The following is an 18,224-nucleotide window of genomic DNA, read 5'->3' on the forward strand; positions in this document are numbered from 1 at the left end:
ACCTGCACTTTTCTTTCGTTTTTCAGACAAGCCTAGATTTTGCCAATCCTGGCATTTTTCAGTAACAATGTATTTCTCTGACAGTCCCATTGAAAGCAAGTGGAGCTTAGCACCTTTCAACTCTGATATTGCCTTTGGCTCTTACACAGATATCTATCATTGCAGCTTCTATTTCCAGGGTTCAGGAATGCACAGGTTTGGAAGACTGAACTAACTGTTCCAGGCATCAACATAAATCAGATCATGTCACTCTACTGCTTACTGCTCTCCAATGGTTTCTCATCAAAACTCTTTATTTTGCCGTGGAAAACCTGCACGAACTGATCCCTCCCTGCTCCCACAACAACTAATATCGTGATTTGCCTCTCCCTCTGCTCTATCCACAATGACCTACTTTTTGTTTCGCTACCTCCCAGAGTTTATTTCTGCAGCAAAGGCTTTGAGCTAACTGTTCTCTGTCTAGAATGTTTCTCCTCCTGACTTCATGTGGCTGCTCCTTCATGTCATTCAGATTTCGGTTTAAATATCACCTCCTCAAGATGTTTGCTGACTACCTAATCTAAATCAGCTACTGAGAAACTTTCTGTCACATAATGCTATGATAATTTTGTGTCTGCACCTACTTGTACTTCTTTAATTTTTAAAATTATTACATTTGGGAGGCGTTTTGTTTGTTTGTGTCTCCTTTATAGAATGCAAATTGCATGACTGTGGAGACTTCTGTGTTTTGTTCACCGCTATATCTTCAGTATGGAAAATGGAGCCTGGCACGCAGTAGGGATTCAGTAAATATTTGTTTAATTATGTTTTAATTAACAGCTTAGCCTCCCAACTCTCCAATATCCCTATTCCCATAAAGCCAAGTCTTTTGCTTTAATATTAAATTTGGTAGGGGAGACATAATGCTATGTGGAGTTGCGCAATTTCATTTGATATTCTTTCCATCTGGCCACACAAAATAAACTATACCGATCAGTCCTTTGTAGTTAGGTGGTTATATGACTTGTTGTGGCCAATACAATGTGAGTGGAAGTGATCTGTATCCATTTGGGTTGAGGCAGGGAAAACTCCCTCACCATTCTCTCTCTCTCTTCACTCTGGGTGTTGATGACCGGAGGCTGTGTGCTGAGATGGGACCACAAGATGGAAGTAGGATGTGTGTGTGAATCAACACTGAACACAGCTGCCACAGGACCTGCTCAGTCTACACTGGACTTAGTACGGGTGAAAAACTAACACTCGTCTGTGTTAGGTTGTTTACCCCAGCATAAGCCTAACCTATCCTGAGCAACGAGTCCATGCAGAGGGAAAGGAAGATGGTCTCAAGAGCCACCTAGATCAAAGCCAGCTTAAGTTATTTGATCTATCTAAGCCTCTACATAATAAAGATTGAATGCTTACATGAACACTATTAGGTGATAATTCACAAAAGTACTTGGGACAAGTAGGATTCATTCCATTTTAGTTTAGGATTAAGTTCTCTAAACCAGACATTTGTCTATTCTCCAAATATTCAATACAATGTTGAACCCTTGCATCCCAGCCATGGCATGTGGATGAATACCAGCCCTTTGTAACACTGACTCGACGTTAATATTGGTCATACTTCTGAGTGCTAGGAATTGTTCTAGAAACGCAAGTGTAAATAAAACACCTGTTCCCTCCAAAACAGCTCTTACTTCTATAAATAGTATGGATATATGAATAGATAAATTTGAGGAGTTATGACAAAAATAATCAATGCTATCACAAAGACTCTATCCAAATGCAAGAGGTAAAATAAAGAGCAACGTGAGAGCTTTTGCTGCCCAGCAATTCTAGTCTCCAGACCTAGCTCCATTCAAGCTCCCTATGCTCTTGCCTTTTTGCAAAGCTCTGCTGGAGAACACAGCATAGTGCCACACAGGTAGCATTGTGGAGCCTGGGATTTTGCACTCACTCAAGCTGAGGAGGTTGCCTTGGGAAGCTGTGTACTAACCTTTTCTAATTCTCATTCACAGGTGCTACAAAAAGGTCTTTTCCCTAAATTAAAAGTCAAACTCAAAATCTAGCCCTTCAGTCTCCCACAATGGCCAGACACTTCTTTCACAAACATAACAACCTACTTAGGGTGAATTCTCTCTCCCAGTCACGCACTCAGAGTTCTTTACTTTGATTTAAAAGGAATGGTTCCTTCTTACCATTTCCATGCACATTCAGCAACTCTCATCTCCAAAGAGGTGAGGTAAGTTCTTAGAGGAAATGGAGGCAGTGGAATCAGGCAGATCTGGATCTAAATTTCAGCTAAGTGTAATTTCAAGATTTGTAGCTTCATGTTTCAGTTTACACATCTACAAAAGAAAAAAAATTAATACCCATGAAAGCAAAATTTTGGAATTTATATTTAGTGAGAAAACATTCATCATAAAGCAGGTTTTCACCTTGTGAAAGTTTTATTTGCATTCTGTTTCTTTTGGATAACCTCACTTATTTTACCCTTGATTTAAACCCTTTTGTGAATTCCTTTGGGCCTTTGATTCAGCAATTACCTTCTTTTCTTTTGGGGTGTTACTTTTTTTCTCTAACTCATTCCATTCACTATAAAATATACTATTGAAAATGCTAAGTCTGGTAACATAATGCCTCCAGATTTGTTCTTTTTGGGTAAGATTGCTTTGGCTATTTGGGCTCTTTTCTGGTTCCAAATGAAGCATAGAATTATTTTCTCTAGATCTGTGAAGTGTGACTTTGGTAATTTGATGGGGATTGCATTGAATTTGTAAATCATTTTGGGTAGTATGCACATTTTAGCAATGTTTATTCTACCTATCCATGAGCATGTTTTGTTTTTCTATTTGTTTGTATCCTCTGTGATTTCTTTCCTTAGAGTTTTGTAGTTCTCCTTGTACAGATCTTTCCCTTCCGTGGTTAAGTATATTTCTAATATTCCTAGGTATTTTTTTAATCTATTGTGTATAACATTGAGTCTTTGATTGGACTTTTAGCTTGACTGTTGTTGGTATGTAGAAATGCTACTGATTTATGTACATTGATTTTGTATCCTGAGAGTTTGCTGAATTTATATATCACTTCCAGGAGACTCTTGGTGGAAACTGTTGGGTTTTCTATGTGCACAGAGGGAAGTAAAACTCAATGGAAATCAACCAAAGAGGAGAGTGAAGAAGGGAAAGGGCTAAAATCTACCTAATAGGTATTATGAATACTATTTGGGTGACAGGCACACCTTTTAGCTGGAACTCAGACATTACAAAAGTGATCCATGTAACCTAAAACATTTGTACCCCCTTAATATTGTTACATAAAAAATTAATAAATAAATAAAAAGAAAAGAAAATGAAAAGTCAAATAAATCAAATTAAATCAAAAACAAATAAGCACGCTGTCATAGATACTGCCTGATATCAATTAATGTGCTTGCTTTCTTGAAGATGTCTACCCTTATGTCTCCAATTATGCACCTTGCTTTTACTCATGACTTCATTCTTTCACTAAACAAATACTAAGCATCTGCTGTGTATCAGTCACTGAGATTGGTACAAACCTGACTGTGGTTTTCATAGTAGAGGGACAAGTCATTTAGATAACAACAATAAAAAAAAAATCAGTGTAAAAAATAATTTTACACTGTGACATTGGATGTATGTCTTTCCATCTGGTATGTATAAGTTCCACAGAACTACAGAGGGGAGTCATCTGATTTCATCCAGAATGTCAAAGAAAGAATTCCTGAATGAGGTGATATTTGAAAAGTCATAAAATTAATGAAGAAAGGTTTCTTAAATGTGAGAAAGATAGGACATTTCAAGAGGAGAAAACAAACTTTAAAGAGAGCAGTGTGCTTTAAAAAATGGACTTAGATTGCAATAGCAAAAAAAAAAAATGAATAGTTTTGAGAAACATTTAGAAAGCTAATTAGCAGAATTTAAATAAGGAAGTCAGAGAGAGGAAACTATGAAGTATGACTCCTAGTTTTCTGCTGTGGTGGAGCTCTGTTCTGACATAGGGACACTAGAGAATGAATATATTTTGGGGAGAATATACTAAGTTCATTTATAGACTATTGGCTTTGAGGCGTCTCTCAGTTATTCGTGTGGATAATTCAAGTACAAATTTGGATATATAGAGCTCAGATGAAAATTCTGGACAGAGGATGTACATTTGGAAATCATCACAAAAAGGTATGCAAATTAAAACATTCAGAGTAAGAAAATTTCCCAGAAAAGACGATAGCATGAGAAATGGATTTAAGATTAGCTCTAAGGAAGTCTCTTATCTAATAAGAAATGAAGAGGAAAGAACCAGTAAAAACCACCAAGGAATAGTTGGTAAAAAATAGAAGGGAAATCATGTGACTTTAAAGTGAAAGACAATTTATGAAAGTGTGTCCAGCACACGCTTAAAACTGCTTAGAGCCCAAGTTAAGTGAGTAGCAAGCAGGGTTCTTTGATCAGTATCACGGGAATTACCACAGGCTTTGACAAATAGAGGTTTAGGGGAGCAGAGAGGATAGAAGCCAAGTTTTATAAAGGGGAGAATTTGGAGACCAATATTAGGAAGTATGGATGACCCTGTAAGCTGTTCGGAGGCAGGGAGAATTGAGACAAAATGGACCAACAGCAGAAATGGCCAAGATATCCATGCTATGACTTCCTTTTTTCTTTGGACTATGTTTTTCACCCATTTGACTTTGCAAGGAAAGAACTACATTCAAATTAGAATTTATCTCCAGAGTTCCTGTAACCACTGACCTTATCAGCTTTCTGGAAGTGAATGTAATTGAACCACAGAGGTCAGAAGATCTCTTTGATCTTGCTCACTCCTTCCAATGTTAAGCTTCACCCTAAAATAGAAGCTCCACTATGTTCTCGAGGGGTTCATTTTGTTCTTAATCCATTTTGGAACAATCTTTTCCACCAAGGCTGTTATGAAGTGAAATAACCTTGAATTTCCTGGGAAAATCAGTTTGTGGCCAACACATGTCAAGCTTCTCAAAAGCATAAATCTTAGAAGTCATTAAATTGACAAATTATAATGTTTTATTCAGTTCTGTAAAAAAAATAATGTGTCAAGCAACTCATGACCAGATTCCAAGGACTTTGATCCCCTAAGGAAAGCTTCTGGGTAAGAACTAGTTGATTGGGGAGGGGGTACTTTTCACAAAATGTTAGCAAGGGTCCATTCAGTAGTTTTAGACAGATAATTAATAATACTAATTTAAGTTCTGAGTCTGCCATTTTCTTACCTAAGCTTTTGGGCAAATCACTGTGCCCCAGGACCTCAATTTCTTCATCTGTAAAGAAAAGAAAATTTGCCTAAATTATTTTTCCAACTGTAAAATTTTACTATTTTATACTTGTATATTTTGTAGTTAGATTGAAAAAATTCAAAGACTTCATTATATGTATCCAATTGTGTTCCTTAATAAGATAGAGCTGTCAGACTAAAGAGGCCTATGGAGCTGTGTTAATACATTCCTCAAGGAAACTGTGAAAGGGTTAAACAGATAGCCATTCATGGCATTAGTGCAGTGGGAGTGACTTGCCCTGATTATGAAGTGAAAGGAAGCCATGAGTATCCAGAAGAGCAGAGGGAAAAAAAATCCCCCCTGAAGACAGCTATTTTGGGAACCTGGTGAACTGCAACCCGGCATCATCCTGACTCACCTATCATAAGACTTCAAAGAAGGTGGGTCAGCTACCACCCACCTGACTGAAGTCTCTGAGGAAGTTAAGAGCTCTCAGGAGGAGAAAGTACTAATGAATGCAATCTGTCTTGCCTTTTCAGGAGGCTGAAATGGTCACTTCCTGGGAGTGAAGGTTATATAAAAGAATAGTTTCATTGACTAGACCAGGGAAGAGATGGTCCTTCTAACTTGCTAGAGGAGTTGGGTGATACTGATTAAAAATAGTTTGTATTAGTGAAACAAATGATTCCAGTATTGATTCCTGATTTTCAACTTAAAAAATGTGCCACTGTTTTATTGGACTTGTTCTATTATTACAGCAACACCAAAAAACAGAGAATGACACCACCCATAGAGAAAATAGGATTGGTCTATTGTAGAGATTCACAGCAAGCCAGCATGGGTTCAAAGGCAGCTTCCATACTAAAGGAATAGGAGACCTGAGCAACTCACTACTCTCCTAGCATTACTTTCCTCATATGCAAAAGGGACCAACAGAGTGAACAACTCTCAAGTTATTATAAAAACTAAAAGAGTGAATGTAAAGAAATTATACTATATCTAACATATAGAAAGTACTATATTTGCTGTTATTATCTATGTATTTAGTCTATCTGCCAAAGTCTTCATTTAGTCTAAGTCTGGAATGCACATTTCTAAAAAACAATATGATTTGTAAATAATGAAGTTATGTTAACATTCATGTAACACACACAGCATTCCCAGACTGAAAGGTAATAGTGGTTATAACAATGAAATCTCATAGAAGGAGAAGCCACTGAGACAAATGGTCCCATTTGTTTTCAACACTGTCCAGGAGAGAGAATATCATATCTTATAAGAATAAATAGTTCCTCCATGGCAGCAAGTTGGTCCATGTGGTAGGAATGTGCACAGTAAACCATAGTATCTTAATAACATCCACAGTTTTGATCCAACTAATTGGCTCTGCTCTGACTATAATTTTATTTCTGGAATGGATTTGTCAACAGAAAACAAATGCATTGACCAGAAAACCTGCTTCTGTAAACCACTTGATACATTATATTTCTCCATATAATTACTAATTTAGCAAATTGGTCTTCTGGTTTACATATAATCTTATGTAAGGAATTAGAATGAGATATTCTGCTGAAGCCCATTCATTTTCAGGTGTACTACTGACTTTTGTAGTCTACAGAGCTAACTATTCCCTGGAAATTGATGACATTTCCAAATTACCCTCATTGTTGGCAGATCTCTCTGGTGACTAGCCAGACTTCTCCAGGCAATGTCCTTCTGTGAGTGTCATTTCACATTGCAAGAAAGGTCTCCAGGCATAATGTGAATTAGATAAAAGCTACTATAGGCCCTCAGTGGTTCCGACAAAGCTCACCTTCAGGATTCTGAATACCACCATTTTTGAAAATTAATGTTATAATTTAATACAATGCATTCCTTTGCACTCTTTTCTTCTTGACTATTCTGACGTTTTTTATCCTGCTCTGTCCTCAGAGTTGAGTTCCCACAGGGGAAATGGAACCACAGAACCACAGATGGCTTGACCTAGAATGGACCAGACGATGAGGCCAGATCCCAGCCCTTCTACTTTGACCCCTGCCCTATTGGGCCTGTCATAGGCATAATGGATGTCAGAAAAGAGCAAGCCTATAGTTCCATCTTCTTCCACATGGTGTTTTAAACCACGTATTCTAATCAGTATTTCTCAGCTGAAAAGTATCAGAACAAAGAGCAATTTTCAAACGAGATCAGGTGACATCAGGCATATTCTAAAGTGGTTATTGGGGCTCTGAGGGTGCATATTCACTTGTTTGTGTTTGTGTGTGTGTGTGTGTGTGTGTGTGTCAGGGGCTGTATGTGTGAGTTTTAGAGGGTATGATTAACTATTCCTCTTCCACTACCATAAACAGTATACCTTTAACATCTATTATGATGCCATCCTTTCCTATATCTTTATTTTATCATTTATAAAATGATGATAATATCAGCAAAGCCTGCCTGGCTCTGTTAGGAAAGTTAAGTGAGATAATACACCTAACTGCTTTGTGTAGTATTGACACATTTGATCACTCCCTGAGCATGTGTAGCAGTTTCTGTTATAGCTTTTATGTACCAATTGTAATTTATTTTTGCTATGACATCAATTTGATACTATGACCATTCCTTGTCACTTTGTACTCTCTTTCCATAATTCACCAAATTTTTTCCTCATAGTATTTAACACCTTTTAAGGTGTTTCTTTTTAATTTTCTGCCCTTACCCACTAAATTATACATGGAACCTTTGGTCTTCTTTGTTTGCTGCTGTATCTTCAGTGCCTAGAACAGTACCTGACTCATAAGAAATGGTCAATGACAGACACTTTTGTGAGGCAAGTGGAACAGGGGATATTATCTTCATTTTTTCATCAGGGGAAGGTGAATCTCAAAGTAGTCCTGTGATTTACTCAAAACCACAGAGCTAGAAATTCCCCCCAACCACTGGTAGAATCCTGGTGATACATGTGTGCAGACTCCGAAGGAGGGAAAACATCTTGGTTCATCAGAAGCAATTTAGAGAGAGAAAATTCACTCAGAAGATTAATATAAGGATAGATTGTGGAAACTCTTAAATTTCATGCTGGAAACTTGAAATGCACCAACAAGGCAAGGGGAGTTGTTGAATTTTTAGGATGATATCAACGTCATAGGTAGGTTGGGCTTTGATTTCTACATTAAAATTACTTTATCATCTGTCATTATATTTATAAGTTAGCATGCTCTGAGGGAAAAATTGTTAGGGTTTATGCAAATATACACTATAAAGTATAAATCATCTCTCAACTCTGATCTTCCTCCACCACATGACACACAAAAAAGAATGTGCCTAACACGTGCCCTTGACACACTGAAGAAGTCCTAGATCCTTCTGGTAGCTGATCATGAGATGCTTAAGAAGTTGACATTTCTGGACAATGATAGGACTCCTATCTGGAAACTCCAAACTCCATACCAAGTAATGTAATACATTTCAGGAACTGTCTGCTGTCTCCTTCTGCAGTCCTATCAATACACCAGAACCTTACACAATGCATACATATACCCTATGCCCATCAGTGTGAATCACTAACATTCCTGAAATACTCAATCTCTTTAACATTCCTGTTTTCTTCCCTGTTATTGACAGAGCCTAGAAAACACAAAGCGTTTAGCATAGTGGCTGAATCACAGCAAGTGCTGGAAAAAAATTACATACATTAAATTATTTATACATTGTATTATATTATATTACAGGCATATATCCTATATTGAAACATTATATAAATATATAAAACATTGTATAAATATTTTTTACAACATTATTTTTTGTTATTATACCCAGCAATTCTCTCTGGCAAATATTTATACATCTTCCCAAAGTTGCATTTTTTTAATAAGTACTTTTCCTAGTTAATTTCCATGCTCTCATCTGTGTGCCCTGACTCCACCTTGCACAGACTTCAATTACATTATCTAGAATATTTTACTATTCATTTTGTGTATCTGTGCTTATCTCTCCTAATATGTTTTTCTCTTCCTGGGGACTGGGTTGTGTCTTTTTCATCCCTGTATCCCCAGTTTCTACCAGCACTTGACATGTGGTTTGTCTTTAGTTATATTGTTATACTCAATGAATAAGCACATTCCTCACAATAGATAAAGCAAAGCCAAAATGATCTCTGCTTTGGGGTATATTGAGAGATTTTATTTTGTCAGGTTTTCAAAACATGGAGTTTTCTTTAGCATTTATATTGCTTTCCATTATAATTAATTTGAGGGACCTACTGAATCTATCACTGATATTCTTTTATTTTTTAGAGAAGAGTAGATAGAGTTCCAACACTTTAAACATTCTGTATTGGAGTGGCTGCGAAAGTCTTTAGTCTTCTGCTTTATGGACTATAGATAACTTTCTGCTTATCCAGAAATTGGCTGGCAGCATTTAGCACCATGGGAAGATGCGTACATTTCACAAACATCAAAGTGATTCTCAATCTTCCTTGGGATTTGTGTAATTAACTCTTCTGTGTTGTTTATAAAATCAAACCTTCTGAAACTGTCTTCTCAGTGTGCATGAGTGACTTCCGTATCTCTAGTATCAACTACATCCTACCTCCAGAGCTGAGCCATGTCTTTGAGTCACCTCATTTCAATTGCCTAAGTTCCAGATCAGAACTTTTGGGAAAATCAATATTCACCAACCCATTTCCCCTAAATTCGTAGAGCACCTAACGTAAGGTTATAAAAAGTCATTAAATTGCCTGGAAACACACGTGTGCGTGCACATACACACAAACTGACATACTTTGCTGTTCTTAAATGGAAAACCTGTTGGAACACAGACTTCCTTCTCATTACTTCCTCTTCCTGCTCCATCCATGTGACCCTTTGGGAAGACATTTCTCCCTTATGGTACTATCATTTATTTCATCTAATCCCATCCTAATGGAAACTGGAAAGCAGATTGTAACCATTCATCAATTATACTATCCTAATAAGTAGAGCTGGCCAAAGATGGAAAGTCACCTTTGCAATAAGTCTTTCTCAGTGGCCTCAACTCCCCTAAGTGACTCCAGAAATGATTCAATTGTCCTCTGCTCATGCTTCTGCTGTTTTGCTACTTCTATTGGATCAATTAATGTTGACGTCAGATGTATTGAACATCAGCTAATATTGAAATCAGGTGCTGAAGATATGTATGCAAATAAGCATAATAGTATCATTTAATTGTCATAATGAGACTTTTATAATATTGTTATCATCACCATATTTTTTATGGGAAAATGAGGCTCAGAGAAATTCACAAATTTACCTGAGCCCAAGGACTGACAGTAAATGGTAAAACTGGAATTATAAACTCTGAGCTATGTGACTCAGGAGCCTATGGTCTTTGACTGAACAATTTTCTCTATCCCACTCATGACTCGTCTATGTCTACAGCCTCCACAGGGACCGGCACATGGTGTGCTCGCATCAAATATTCATTTAATTATTGTAGATTATACTGAAGATAACTTGCAAGAAATTGACAAACTGTACCAGTTTGCTAGAAACTGTGGAGTTTCCTGGGATGTGGGACTTGTAGTGTTAAAACCAGGAAAGTCCCAGAGACAGGTGGGTTACCCTTCTTGGCACTGATGTAGGTAGAACATAGTATATCCATTATAGTTCTATCAATGTCGTATTTCACAATGAGTATGAGAAAATTAATAAAGCATAGTAGATTAGTGGGTGTCAAGTGGATGTCAAGTATTTGCTTTAAAAGTAAAAAAAAATTACTCCATATATATGTATAATACTATATATATATACATATATATATAGTATTGTATTTGTTCCCCCAAAGGAGGCATACCCTTGGCCCATAACTCATTGAAGTTTTTATATATACTAGAAATGTACCCATAGAAAACCACCATCTGCTGATAAAGAAACTGGAACTATGGAGATTAATGGATTTCACTGAGATCCCTTGTGTTATAAGCGGTAGGGCCAGAATGGAACTTCAGGTGCCTGTTCTTTACACAGTGTGCCAAGCTTCCTCCAGTTAATGGAAAAGCAAGTGTTGAGCTGACGTTCTGTTTTCTGCAGCTTATTTTATACCAATAGACCATTGTCCTCTTACATGTTTAAGCCTTGAATTTGTGATGATGTCCTCTCCGTAGGCAGCACCACCAATACTTTCCAATGTCAACTGGTCCCACAGCATTGCTCAGGAATTCTTTTGTGTTTCCCTTATCTTCTGTTTTGATTTCTCCACAGTGTCCAGTTTAACATTGCTTTACTTTGCTCAACCTTCTCATCTGAGTAACAACACCCTCATTTTTAACAAGTGACCTAACCTCAACATCCACAGAGGGAGGAGAAAGCGTTGGATGAGAACTCTGCCGACCTCTTGTCATGGAGTTGGAGGGATTACTTCATCCTACTGGGATCATCCCTTCTGCCTTCCTACCACATCCTCCTTGGGGGGAAGCTGATTTATTATCCCTTTAAGTTCTGTACCTGAGAATATCTTTACACTCTGTCTGCTAGTTTCTTTCCTTTTGTAATTAACTTACTAAACTAATTCCATTTTTGAAATGGCCAAAGAGACAAACAAACAAATCATCAACGACATCAACTATAACAACAACAACACAATCTTGGTCTGGGAATTCACTTTAGGGATTAATTGTGCACATGAAATTTTGTGAAATGATGCATGAACAAGGTTGTCCATTGAAGTCCTGTTAGCAATAGAAGACTGGGAGCAAGTTGAGAGTCTGCTCATACAGGACTGGTTAAATAATTGATGGTACAATGACATAGCATGAGGCTGTGAAAAATAACAAAGAAGATCTTTGTTCAATGTTTGACATTACAAATACAGTTGACTCTATGGGTTTGAACTGTGCGACTCCACAGACATGAAAACTTTTTTCTGCATCTGCCACCCCAAGACTAACCATTCTTCTTCCTCCTCCTCAGCCTACTCAACATGAAGATGACAAGGATGAAGAACTTTGTGGTTATCTCCTTCCACTCAATGAATAGTAAATATATTTCCCCTTCTTTATGACTTTCTTAATAATGTTTTCTTTCCTCTAGCTTACTTGACTGTAAGAATACAGTATATAAAACTAACATACAAAATATATGTTAATAGACTATTTGTTATTGGTGAGACTTCTGATCAATAGTAGGCTATTAATGGATAAGCTTTGAGGAGTCAAAATTTATATGTAGATTTTTGACTGCATGGGGAGTTAGGGTCCTTCACCCCTGCATTGTTCAAAGGTCAACTGCATTTCCAAGATATATTGGGAAGTGAAAAAAGGCAAGAAAAACCAAGAAGACCAATTATATAAATAAAACAACTACTGCTATCTTCCTATAAAAGTGAAAAGATAACTCTATTTTGATTTGCTTATATATTTATAAATAAATTTTGTGAGGTTACATAAGAAACAAAATAGTGAACATTGAGGTGAGGTTAGAATGTGAACTGGGCAGGAATAGAGAATCTATGGGCAGAGATTTTGCACTATATTGGCTTGTGTACTTGTTTTTTTTTTTTTTTTTGCTTGTTGTTTTGCTTTTTACCATATTGATGCATTGCCTAATCTCCACATCATTCTCCAGATGCCCACTCTCCCTACTTTTTCTTTCATATCAAAAGTTTTGGAAAGCTATCCACAAAGTTCCATGTAAGTCCTCATCTTCCTTTTTCTTTTTCTTCCATTGCTCTTCAACTTCTACCTCCATCATAACAATGAAACCGATCTCAGTAGCCTCCCATGTGTTAAATATTAAAGCAATCTCTCAATTGATCTAAATTAAGCTGTGTATAGTGTTTAACACCTTTATCTCATCAAAATGCCCCTTTCCTTAAATGCATGATGCATTGTTTTCCCTGCATCCACCCTACCTCTTTGGAATACTTTCTCATCTGCTTAGGAGATTTGACACAGATTTATCAGAATGTCAAAGGAACAGGGAGATATATCAGTTATGTCTAGGTTGGAGTGAGTGCCTAGTGCCTGAGGGATCAAATATATCTTACCCCTCCTCTATGTCAATTCAAACATTCAGTGATTTCCATTCTATGTCATTAGATGCAAGCTATATGCTGAAGACTCATAAATTAATATATCCAGCTCCAATGCCTCTTCTGAACTCTAAATTCATATGTGCAATGGCCTATTTGCCATTTTTATTTGGATAAACATCTCAATCTTAACATGTCTCAAACAGTTGATTTCTCCTCCTCATCCACACTCTCACTGTCCTTCAATCTCCTGTTCTTGGACATCAGCACAAACCTCCTTTCCTTTAATTGCCCCAGCCAAAATCTTGTGTGACGTACCCACATTTTTCCTTTTTCTTATACCCACATCGACAATCAGCAAATCCAATTGTCTCTGATATCTAAAATAATCTATTTCTCACATTTTCTACGATTAGCCAAAGCGATCCTCATCTCTTCCTGGACTACTGCAATGGCCTGCCACTGGTTGCCCTGCTCCCACCTTGCATGTCTGCAGTCCATTCCCCTCAAGGTTGCCTGAACTATCTTCTATAACAAAGGTAGATCATGCCACACCTCTGTGCTATGCACATTCCTTCTGTGGTTAACTTCTATATTAATTTTCTTTTACTGCACAAGAAGTTACTTCAAACTCAGAGGTTTAAAACAACATCCATTTATTTGCTCATAGTCTGTAGGTCAAAAAGTACAGGAACAGCACAGCTGGGGTCTCTAGGTTAGAGAACTCTCAGGTTGCAATCAAAATGTTGGCCAGGTCTGTGGTTCCATCAGAGGCTCTGGGTCCTCTTCTGGACTCATTCAGGTTGCTGGCAGAATTCACTTCCTTACATCTCAAGGCAGGTTCCACCCCCTTGCAGGCAATCAGGAAAACTTTTCTTGCTTCAACTATTTTGAAGAGCTTAGAGCTTATCCCTTTTATGAGTTCACTGATCAGGTCAGGCCTATGAGGATAATCTCCCTTTTTAAAATTTTCTGTGTCGTATAACATTACCTATTCATGGTTGTGATTATCCATCATACTCACAGTTCACACTCACATACCAGGGGGGAGGGTTGTAAGGTCTGTGTATAGCATGAGTGGGTATTTTGTTATTTTGGTGCTCTTTTCAGATTTCTGCCTACCACATTTTCTCATTCAAAGAAAAATATAAATCCTCACTCTGGCCCTACATGATCTGCCCTTCCCTACCTCACCAGCCCTGCCCTGTCTCCCTCTTTCTTTCCTCATTTGCTTTGCTCCGTTCCTCAAACATGCCCAGCCTGCTCCTCTCCAAGGCCATTGCATTTTCCATTTTCTCTACCTGTAACATTTGGTTATATATCCTCATAGGTAATTCCATCTGCTCAAATGTCATCTCATCAAAGAGACCATTTTTATATCAAAGAGCATCCAGAAACCATTCTCTCTCTTTATCCAGATTTTCCAATTTTCCTTTTCTTCAAAGCATGTTAGCACCCACAGTCCCACAGTACAGGATATTTACTTTTCAGAGTGTGTGTGTGTGTGTCTGTGTTCTGTGTGTGTGTGTGTGCCTTCTCAGTAAAATTGTAAGTTCCATGTGAGCAGGGCCATTTTATTTTTTTATAGACTAGACATCCTGGCATTCAGAGGTGTGTCAGGCACATGGTCAGTTTCAGTAAATATGGATTAAATAAGTGAATGAAAATGTGTTCACCGAGAAAATGCATTCACAAACAAATGAATGAGGCCATTGAGTTCAGTGGTTGGTTCTGAAGCTGTAGTCTGCCCAAGAATCCATATATTAGATTTTAGGAGCCCATCCCCAGATATGTGGAATCTGTCAGTCTAATGTAGAATGCCACAGTGTGCGTTTTAATCATTACTCCTGTTGTTTGGATGCTGGGGTCCACAGATCACATTCTGAAAATGGCAGTGTTGTTACTGAATGTCATTGTTGTCACTGGGGTCATAAAAACTGGCTGCGATCACCTACTAAGGGAATTTGGGGTCTTGGTCTGAAACCAAGATCTTGTGTGTCCCCACCTAATGACCTTTGTTCATTAATTTAATAACTTATCATGGGCCAGACTTCACCTCAGCAAGAGATTACGGCTGAGAACAAGGTGGAGAGGAAATCCTTGCCCTCACGGAGCTTATGTCAGTGTGGGAGAGACAGGCAGTGGACAAGTGATAAACAACCACCCAGTAATTTCCACTCAGGCCAGCTTTAGTTAGCTTCCTCAGCTGCTATTTTGTGATAGTTGCAAACTACCTGAAAATTGTCCTGGGGAATTTATTTTAGACATCGATTTCAGTTCACTCAGTAATTTCATGCATCCTGTTCTTTGAATAGCCATCTCTCTAGAGAAGGCCTCGATCGCCCATATCTTCCTTCTAGTAAATAATTAAAGGCACTCAGCCTAGGACGATTATTGGGTTGCCTTTCCTGGGCCTGGCCTCCTGCCCTCCACAGAACACACAGGCTTCTTTTGACAAATGTCATTGGTCCCCAAAGCGTGCTTATTCCTGGTAGCAAGTTTAATGATCTGAAGACTGCAGATCACGTCCCCTTGTAATGTTAAGCATTTATAGAAAGTACCTCCTACATCCTGCAATTAAAGCTCTGTCTGTAAAATAATTAGTCACAAAGAAAGAATGTCAGGCGCTTTTAGGGGTTAACGGGATGACATTAATTTCAGCAGTAATTATTCAGGCAGGCCAAGATCTTTTCAGAAAGCCACTCTAAGAAGTAATTCTCACTCTACCAAATGTTATATGCATATGTTTCATTGTTTCAAAACAGTTAATGAAAGTGGCAAGGTGAGGGACACAAATTAGGTATGCACAGTGAGGGAAATCTGAGGGGCAATACTGACTTTAAGAGTAGTATAGTACGGTGGGAACATTATATGCTTAGGAATCACTTAGAACTAGTTAAAAATTTTCCCTCAGCCACTCATCTAGTGTGACTTTTACCAGGTAACATAACGTCCCCCTGCTTTATATCCACATCTGCCATATCGAGGGTGCAACACCTACCTCATACAGTTATTGCAAGGATGGCAAGGGCTAATAGGCAGAGATGCAGAAACGGATAAGTGAAGGATACAGATTAACAGCAACAGCAATGAACATGCTAAAAAAAAGTTAGTAATTGTAGGATGTAAGACCTGGAATGGACCTTAGAGATCCATTCTAGGTGGAAATCTCTTATTTGAGAAATAAAGGAATTTACTATGGCACAGTCTCAAACTCTTTGGGCCCTATCTAGTAAAATTTTCTGGAAAAACTGTGAGCATAATCCATATCTTAAAATACCAAAGGTAGTGTTTATTCACTCCACTTATCTCTTCCTCTTCATTCTCAGATATTTTGAAAGTGTACCCCAAAAGATTTGTGATTTATTTGAGATACTTTTGCTAAAACTTTTATGTCATTATGAATCAATAGGATTTAAAATTGGGGAAGGAGTCGTTGAACCTACCACCATTCAATTAACAGATGACAATCACATTAATGATAATTTAGTTGCAGGCATGCATAAACATACACTAGTGAATACCTTATAAGTCGAGATTAAAGTGATGAAACAGATATCTTCTAAATCTTTGTACTGCTACAGACCAATGGAAGACAGATGCATGTTGTTGAAACCGTTTTTAGGGATTTTAATGGTTTTATTCTTACCTCAGATATTTTTTCTCCTCATGACTGGAAAAATGTAAGGAATCGTCTCACTCTGCATGTATGCCCATCCGAAGTGAAGTCTGTTTGGAAATGGTTAAACGCAGCAGAGCTACCCTCCTCTTTCAGAATGGGCCAATTTGGGATAATCAGATTTCCATCATTTAAGGAGCCAGTTTTCCTTTTCTCCTTCCTCATTTGCTCTCCTTTAATACACCTGCTGCAGAATAGTTAGAAGAGGAGGGATTGAATGATAACACTACTCTACGTGAATGGGGCCTTTCATCCAAGTATCTCAAAGCTGCCTGTAAACATTATCTGGCTGAATATAGATTATGAGCATAATTTTGAAGTCTAGAAAATGAGTGCCATGTGGGTAAGTGACTTGCCTAAGGTCACATATTGAGACAATGGTATTGCTAGAAAGAGACTCATGGTCATTTGAGGATTTCATCTCCCAATTCACCCAGCTAAGGACGCCTATCTGCATTATCCCTCAGAGCTCCTGCATGATCCTACTGGAGTACCATTCATTATCTTCATATAACCCACCATTATGCTCCCTCTATTCCACCAGACATTACCCCATAATCCATCTTATTCCTTTCTGTTAGTGTTGGTGATTTCTGTTATGCCACATATCACTATAATCGTGGAAGTTTAAAGGCAGTGTTTATGACTTTCTTTCATTGAGTTTTAATTTCCACATCTTAAAACCTGGTTCAGTGGAACATAATGCAGTATGTGAAAAGCCTAGTTTAAAATAAAGAGAAATCCCACAATTCTTATTTGCAAAGCTAATCCGCAGGATAAATGAAATGCAAAGGTTGATGGTAAGGGAACATTGAAGGTTGGCAAGCAGAAGATTTTTAAACCTGGAAATATAAAAGGTATTTCTATTTCTACTCAATTATACAAGTGCAGTATTTATTAATATCATGTTTGCCTTACAGGAGGATGAGGCTAGGCTACTTTTGCTACAAAATATACATTGTAGAATAACACATTTTCGGAACAAAATCAAGTGTTTTTCATTTTTAAAGTGATTTTCCATTAAAGAAAGCACAAAAATTCTAAGATATGTGAACGCACATAAAACAGCCAGAGCACAGTGGGAACAGCATAGGTGCTCCTCCCCTTCCCTGTCACTCAGAAGCAAGTCGACTGGTCTCAGTGGCTCCAAAGAAGGGAAACATCCAAGTGCCATCTTGCATCCTGTGCCCACAACTGGAAAACAGAGGCCTTGCTTTGGTTTCAGCCCTGCTGTCAATTTCCTGTGTGGTCTTAGTGGGTCAAATATCTTCTGTTGAGCATAATTCCTGCAACTAAAATAAAAAGGTTTAGATA

The sequence above is a fragment of the Eulemur rufifrons genome, chromosome 19 (assembly GCF_041146395.1).
Source record: "Eulemur rufifrons isolate Redbay chromosome 19, OSU_ERuf_1, whole genome shotgun sequence".
NCBI classification, from domain to species: Eukaryota; Metazoa; Chordata; class Mammalia; order Primates; family Lemuridae; genus Eulemur; species Eulemur rufifrons.